The sequence below is a fragment of the Heteronotia binoei genome, chromosome 1 (genome assembly GCF_032191835.1).
Source record: "Heteronotia binoei isolate CCM8104 ecotype False Entrance Well chromosome 1, APGP_CSIRO_Hbin_v1, whole genome shotgun sequence".
In the NCBI taxonomy this organism is placed as follows: Eukaryota; Metazoa; Chordata; class Lepidosauria; order Squamata; family Gekkonidae; genus Heteronotia; species Heteronotia binoei.
Window position 1 is genome coordinate 71,804,914 of NC_083223.1, and position 7,144 is coordinate 71,812,057.

The following is a 7,144-nucleotide window of genomic DNA, read 5'->3' on the forward strand; positions in this document are numbered from 1 at the left end:
CCTGGGGATTGGGAAGCCTAAGCTGAAGGCCTCAAACTTGGTCTTCAGAGCGGCTTTGTGTCTTTTTCACTGTGAAGTGGAAGGGGCCAAATTTTTGCCAAAGATTGTAGCAGAAAATGGTGGAGATGTGTCTGTCTGTGGCAAGTTCATTCTGGTGACTGGGAGAGTGTTTGACAGTCTATAGTGGGCAGGTGATGCTGAGAAGAGCCAATAGGAAAGCCAAAGGTTGCAGAAGATACTGGAGAAGCAGCAGAGATGTGTCTCTGTCTGAGGCAAGTTCATTCTGGCAGTTGGGGGAGCATCTCACAGTCTACAGTGGGTGGGTGACACTGAGTAGAGCCAATAGGAAAGCCAATCTGGTGGCGGAGGCTTCATTATCCAATTGCTGATGCAGTGCAGTCTCACCCAGTCCCAATGAATGAGGGAGCTGGGATTTCCCAGCATGAAACCAGTTTTATTTCTATAGATACTGAGGGTTTGATGATGTGGTTTTTACATGATTTTAGCAGCCAGGATGAACAAGACCTGGTGTACAAGTAGGAGCTTTCACAGATCCCAGGTCTTGTTCACATCCATCATGGAAATTGCATCAAAATGGTTCATAAATAGCTCAGGCGGTATATTAGGCTTTTGTCTGGTGTACCTACATTATAACTGACATCCAGATCAGAGCATATTCTCAATATTTTAGCAGCAAAAAGCTTGGCAAAAGTATCACAGTTAATTGTCAGTTCCTGGGACATTAGAGGCTCAGATTTAGGCATCAGCAGAGCTACCTTGAACAACTGGGATGAACGTAAACTAGCTGATGCTATAATAGTAGAGAAATAATTTTTCCTTGCCACTGTCACTGCACCTTCACTGGTCTTAATGAGCACTATAGCATGATCTGTCAAATTCAGTACAATCTCTCTGCCAGTGCTCATTTATAGGTGTTTCCTACAACTTTTCAGATCACCCAGCTCCATCATAAACTGGGGGTGGCTGGGTGGATTTCATCCCATAGGTGGGAGACGTCAACAAGGGGCAACCTTGGTTTTTAAAAAGTTGCTTGATGCCAAGTTTTAATTAATGCAAGTTACAGACTTCTCCCCCTCCCCAGGTATGCAGGATGCAGAGGCATGCCTCATTCACAGAACAGTCAGATTTTATTTTTTAAAAATAGACACATGACAGATTGGAGCAACACAGCTGGACAAGTTGGTGGGAGGACTCTGGAGGGAATCAGCACTCTGTAGCTCAGTTGCTGGACTTGCCCAAGGTGAGGCAATCAAAGAGATACTCACCCAGGCCTTCCTCACCGGCACACACCCACTTCTGGTTGGTCACATGATCCCACAGCTTCTTGATCAGCTTCACCTCCTCATCAAGGTAGTGAGTCTCTAGGAAGTCACACATACGAGGATCCACATGGCAAGAAGTGATCTAGTGCCAATCCAACAGGACCTGGTTTACCCTCTTCTTCAGCTGAAGGGCGAAGGCCACAGCAGAGTCTCCATTCCCCCATTCATCCTGTTCCTTTTTTTTTTTTTTTAACATCCTGCAGAACAACTCTCCCTCCACAATGGTTTTGGAAGGTCAGAAGTTTCTCAGCTTGTTCATGTTTTTCCTCAGACGTGCTGGAAAAAGGGGGGAAACTTGGATAAAGCCACATCATCCCAGGTGAAATAAAAACCCAAGGACAGATAAGTGTAGTTGGTATGGAAGAACTGGTTGACTAAGCAGTTCACCCCAGCTTTGTTCTTGGTGTTGTAGACCATGGAGCTTATGGTGCTGATGGAAGTGGGCTGCTTTGCTGATCTGACAGAGAAATGGGAGGATGGGGTGGTCATGATCCTGCTTCATTCAAGCACCATTGAAGCAAGAGCTGGAGAAGGACAGCCAAAGGTGGAATAAACTCAAAGGACAACCTTGTTGATAGCATCAAGGAGCTTCATATCCCATGTTCCACTGCTGCCTTAGCAGGACACACGTTTGGATTCCTAAAAACTGCCAGTGTATTCTAGAATTCATGAACCTCTGTGGGTGGATCATTTTAACTTGGCCCCTTCTCATGCAGGGTGTTGGAACCACACTCACCTTGGCTTTAAGTAGGTAGTGATGACCTCTGTGCCATGTAGAGTTACCATTATTGTGGAGAAAATGTAAGAACACTGAAGCCATCGGATGTGAAACAACTACATATATCAGCACCAGAGTGTTTTAATGATTGTTTAATTATTGTCTCTTTAATTGTCATATTAATATTATGCAATTTTTAAACTGATTGTTTTTATATTATTGTTGTGAGCTGCCCTGAGCCTTCTCCAGTGGGGATGGCGGGATATAAATAAATAAAATAAAATAATTAAATTAAATTAAATTAAATTAAATTGAAATGTGAGATTTGGTAGTTTCCACAGGACTTGTAAGACCAAATTGTTCATGTTGGCTTTGGGAGGCTAACTAGAGGCTCTGGGCTAGCTTGATAGTAGTGTGGTGCTGAGCCATATATTTTAACATTTTATATGTATTATTTGATTTTGTTGGTTTTTAATGTATTTATTATGTGTTGTTTTTAAGTGTTGTAAGTTGCTGCAAGACGCCCTGGGTGAGCAGTGACTAAAAAAAAAAAATCTAATAAATAAGTAAATTTTGTTATTGTTGTTGTTGTTGATGATGATGATGATACATTAAAATACTGCTGAGACCATGGTTCAGGACAAATCTCCAGGCTTGAAACCAAATCTTCCCTCAAAAGTTCAGTGCAAATATAGAGAGCCAGTTTGGTGTAGTGGTTAAGTGTGCGGACTCTTATCTGGGGGAACCGGGTTTGATTCCCCACTCCTCCACTTGCACCTGCTAGCATGGCCTTGGGTCAGCCATAGCTCTGGCAGAGATTGTCCTTGAAAGGGCAGCTGCTGTGAGAGCCCTCTCCAGCCCCACCCACCTCACAGGGTGTCTGTTGTGGGGGAGGAAGGTAAAGGAGATTGTGAGCCGCTCTGAGACTCTTTGGAGTGGAGGGCGGGATATAAATCCAATATCTTCTTCTTCTTCAAAAGCTACTAAGAGGTCCAAGACCCAAGTTGCAAAGGAACCCTATGTCCAGCCAAGAATTCGAACCTGAGATGTGCCTATTTGTTTCCATCATACAGGCTGTGCTAGGGTTGCAAACCTCCAAACTGGCCCTGGAATTCACCCAAAACTACAACTGATCTCCAGACTAGAGAGAAAAGCCTTCTTTGGAGAGTAGACACTATGGCATTTTACACCACTGAGGTCCCTCCCTCTCCAGGTTCCACTCCCAGATCTCCAGGAATTACCTAAAGTGGAGTTTGCAATCCTAGGCTATGCACAAATCCAATAATGCTTCAGTTCCATGATAGAAGTCTAAAAGCCAGCCTCCAATTTAGTAGAAGCAAAACAATCCCATGGTGGCACTTCCAACATTCTCTTAGGAAAACAGTTTACTATACACAAGGGGTAAGGATTGCAGTTTCCAAAAACCCAAATGCCAGATTTGGAGCAGGCAGAAATATTAAGCAAAATAAATGCCTCAGAGGAGTGTTATTCTTCAATAATCTGAGATTGCAAGGTGCAGACTCAAGAGGCGCTTAAGCCAATTAATATGTTTATAATAAACCTGGCTAGAGGCTTATTTGTCTCATTTTCATACTCTTAAGCAGCTTTCCTAAGCCATGGAAGGACTTCTGTTTTTGTGCTGAGGGCCTCTTCTGTTCTCAGCTACAGCCTGCATTTTCCTCTCAAGAACAAAAAAAAAATTGTATCCCTTTTGTTTTTCATGAGCTTTGCCCACACCAAGTGGTTGGCTCTATAATTTGCTTTCAATATTTCATGCATTCATACAACACTAGAGGTGCCCCCATTCTGCCCCCCCCCATTTAAAGACGAGTTTATTATTAACCTTATTACTTTGTTTCCCCTGTTAGTCTATTCTGGACATGTAATTGTGTTTCCACCTTAGCCATGTGTGTTCAGCCTGTTCCCCGAGAACTGGCACTTTACGACAAGCAGCCTGATCCACAGCTGTTGCTGGCATGGGGGAGACACTGTGCAAATGCCACCCTCCCAGCAGGGAAGAACCATTCCAGCTCATTCCATATCAATGTCAGCTGTTCATTTGTGTGAACCAACTGGAGAGTTCTTCAGAGGAGTTCCTTCTGGTCCACATACTTGGTAGCCATTTTTAAAAGACTGAACTAGGGCCCATTGGAATATATGTGTGTTGACTGATGGTCTGACTTACACATTCAGAATTCCCATTACTCAGACTGGGGAGGCCTCCATTCAAATCTCTGCTGAGCTAGGAAGTATACTGGTTGGCTTCAGCAAATAACTCTATTTCTCTTGGGAGAGTAACAGAGGAAAGAATCATGAACTCTTGGAGAAAGAGTAGAATACAAATGTGGTAATTCTTCCAGAGAGGGTCAGCAGGTATGGGTTAAACACCACTTGGTGTGGGCGAAGCTCATGAAAAACAAAAGGGATACAATTTTATTTTTGTCCTTGAGAGGAAAATGCAGGCTGGAGCTGAGAACAGAAAAGGCCCCCGGCACAAAAATGGAACTCCTTCCATAGTCCTTTAGGACTACAGATTCATTGCCCTGATCATGTTGTGTTTATATATGGGCTGCCTTTGAAGAATATTCGAGAAACTCCTTCTGCTTTAGAATATGGAAGCCCACTCAGTTGTAGGATTCACCCTGGGGAATATATTTTTGCCTATTTTGAGAAGCCGTCTGGAGCAAGGAAGGAGAATTCTTAGGGGAACATCTTGCTGGCTGCACAACATCTCAGCTGTGGTTTTTGCCTCTTGCCTGCCTGCTGGTCTAAGGAAATGTCTAAATAAATAATATTTCAATTGTCACAGTCAGTTTCCAGGTGCAGTTCAAAGAGCTGGTTTTAACTTATAACACCTTTAAGTGATCTGGGACCAGGGTATATTAAAAGACTGCCTTCTTCCATATAAAATTCTTTCCATTCAATTACTTCATCAGAAGCCCCATCCCAGGTGCCTCAGCCTTCAGAGGAAAGATAGAAAGAAACTGGGGGCATGATTGTGCCCATTATCTCAGGACCAACCCCCTCCCCCAACTCTGCTTGATGCCTGTGATTTTATAATTTAGTCAGGAAGCATGGAATGGTTTATTTCTCTGGTTTTTACTAAAATGTGTGCTGTTGTTGCTGTTATTTTGTTATTGGATTATTAGTTGGTGTTGGATTGAAAATTAAATGCTACAGTACCTTTTTAAAAAAAAAAAGAAAAGAAAAACAAGATGTGTTTCAAATCTCATTTCATAAGTTGCTGTCTTGAGGAGATCCGCAGAAGGATGCAGATCTTTAAGACAGCCACAACCATTCCTGGATTCCAGGTACCTGGCTCAGGCCAATGCTCGCATTATTGCTCCATGACCTACTTTTATGAGCAGGACTGAGAACACAACCCCACTTAGGCATCAGAGCTGAGCTCCTTGTTAAATCAGGCATTTTCTTTTTATGCAAGTTTTCATCTTCTCCCAGTATTCCTCCCTAAAGGGGTGCAGCCCCTTATAAGCTCCCTAATTTGGAGGACAGGGAGGAAGTGACCAAGCTGGAGCAGTGATACCATATGCAAGCCATTTTAATGAGAATGCCTCAGTTGGGGTTAAGCATGTAAATGCATTCAACACTTCATTCAAAACTTGCTGTATTTGTGCAGATTCTAAAGAGGTGATGGGAAATCCCCAGTGCAAATCCTATAATGTCCCTCAGCCAGGTGGCTAGTTCTAAATATTAAGGATGCATCACAGCTAGAAGGCTTAATTCCCTTGCATTTAAACTGTTTTAAAATGGCCATATTTGCACAGAAACAAATAACATCTAAGAACACTGCAACTGGGGGTCAGTGAACTCCAGGGGAAATCAGTGAACTGTGCTCCCTCCACTAGAGAAAATGCCAGTGGAAACACTTCAGTAAAGTTGTATAACTTTACAGAATGACAATAGGAAGTTCCTTAATTTGTTAGACTTTAATACACATTTAAGAAAAGGAATTTAATGTATAAATCTTGAAATGCATGTTCTGGCTTTCTAGGCAATATCCTTTCATGGCTCAAGCAGTTGGGACAGCAGGTGGAGGAGAACCTGCTGATGCATGTTTCGAACACTCTTACTTGGACCAACACTGGAATAAATGTGGTTAGGATTGGACTGATCATTTTCATATGTTGGCACTTGACAAGTCTATTTTACAGAATTCTATATTCACACTTGACTCCCATTTTAGCCTAATGTGCAAATCATACAAAATCCCCTTTTGGAAGAGTTAGGCCCATCACTTTATTTTTGCTGCGCTGATTAATTACACTCTCATTTGAGATGTTTCTGCTGGTTCCAAATTTGCATACAGTAGTTCACTGCAATCACTTATAGGCCTATTCCAATAGAAATAGCAGCTGTGGAGATCATCATGTTACAATATAATTGCTTCATTTTTATGTATAACGTGTTTGTGTTTGTAGGCCACTGCTTAATTGAATAACTGTGGCAGAGCTCCATCTGCTATGGGAGGGTTTCACTATATTCTCATTAATGAGGCAGAGCCATGGGATAACTGAGAATTCTTTACACATACCGTACTTATATGGTCATTGTTATATGCTGATCCTAAGTATGTTCTTCCTGATAGCATGTTGAACATACCAGTGATAAACCAAAAAAGGTTGAGCAGCAGATAAGATCTATTACTAAAATATTTTTTTCATCCTGTACAACAACTTTGAGACATACTTTTGAGTAGACCTGCCTAGAACTTCACCCTAAATCTCCACTGGTAACACTGCTTCTATCCTATCTCCAAGTGTATAAGGATTATCTGGGATACAAAACTGGGTATATTTGGAAACTGGCAGAAATCCCCTTGGAGGTATACCAGCTTTGTTCTTGCTTGACACCTGGATAGATGTCAGATAATCTCTTCTAAAAGAGTAGTATGTTTTCTGTGAAAATGGAGAAACTCTGACAGGGAGAAAGCAAAAAGCCTCAATTTTGCCTGTTTTTTCCCTGAAGAAGAGAAGAGGATCATCTAAAGTTGGTAGAGAGCAAGGCATGGTGTCTGGACTACTGGTTAACATGAACAGAGAGGTTGTTAAGGGATACCTGCCTG

General features: G+C 42.2%; 1 pseudogene; it reads right to left on the reverse strand.

Moving 5' to 3' along the window:
- Positions 1-1,146: 1,146 nt before the first annotated feature.
- LOC132567201 (ferritin light chain, oocyte isoform-like) lies at positions 1,147-1,832 on the reverse strand (annotated as a pseudogene).
- Positions 1,833-7,144: the final 5,312 nt, after the last annotated feature.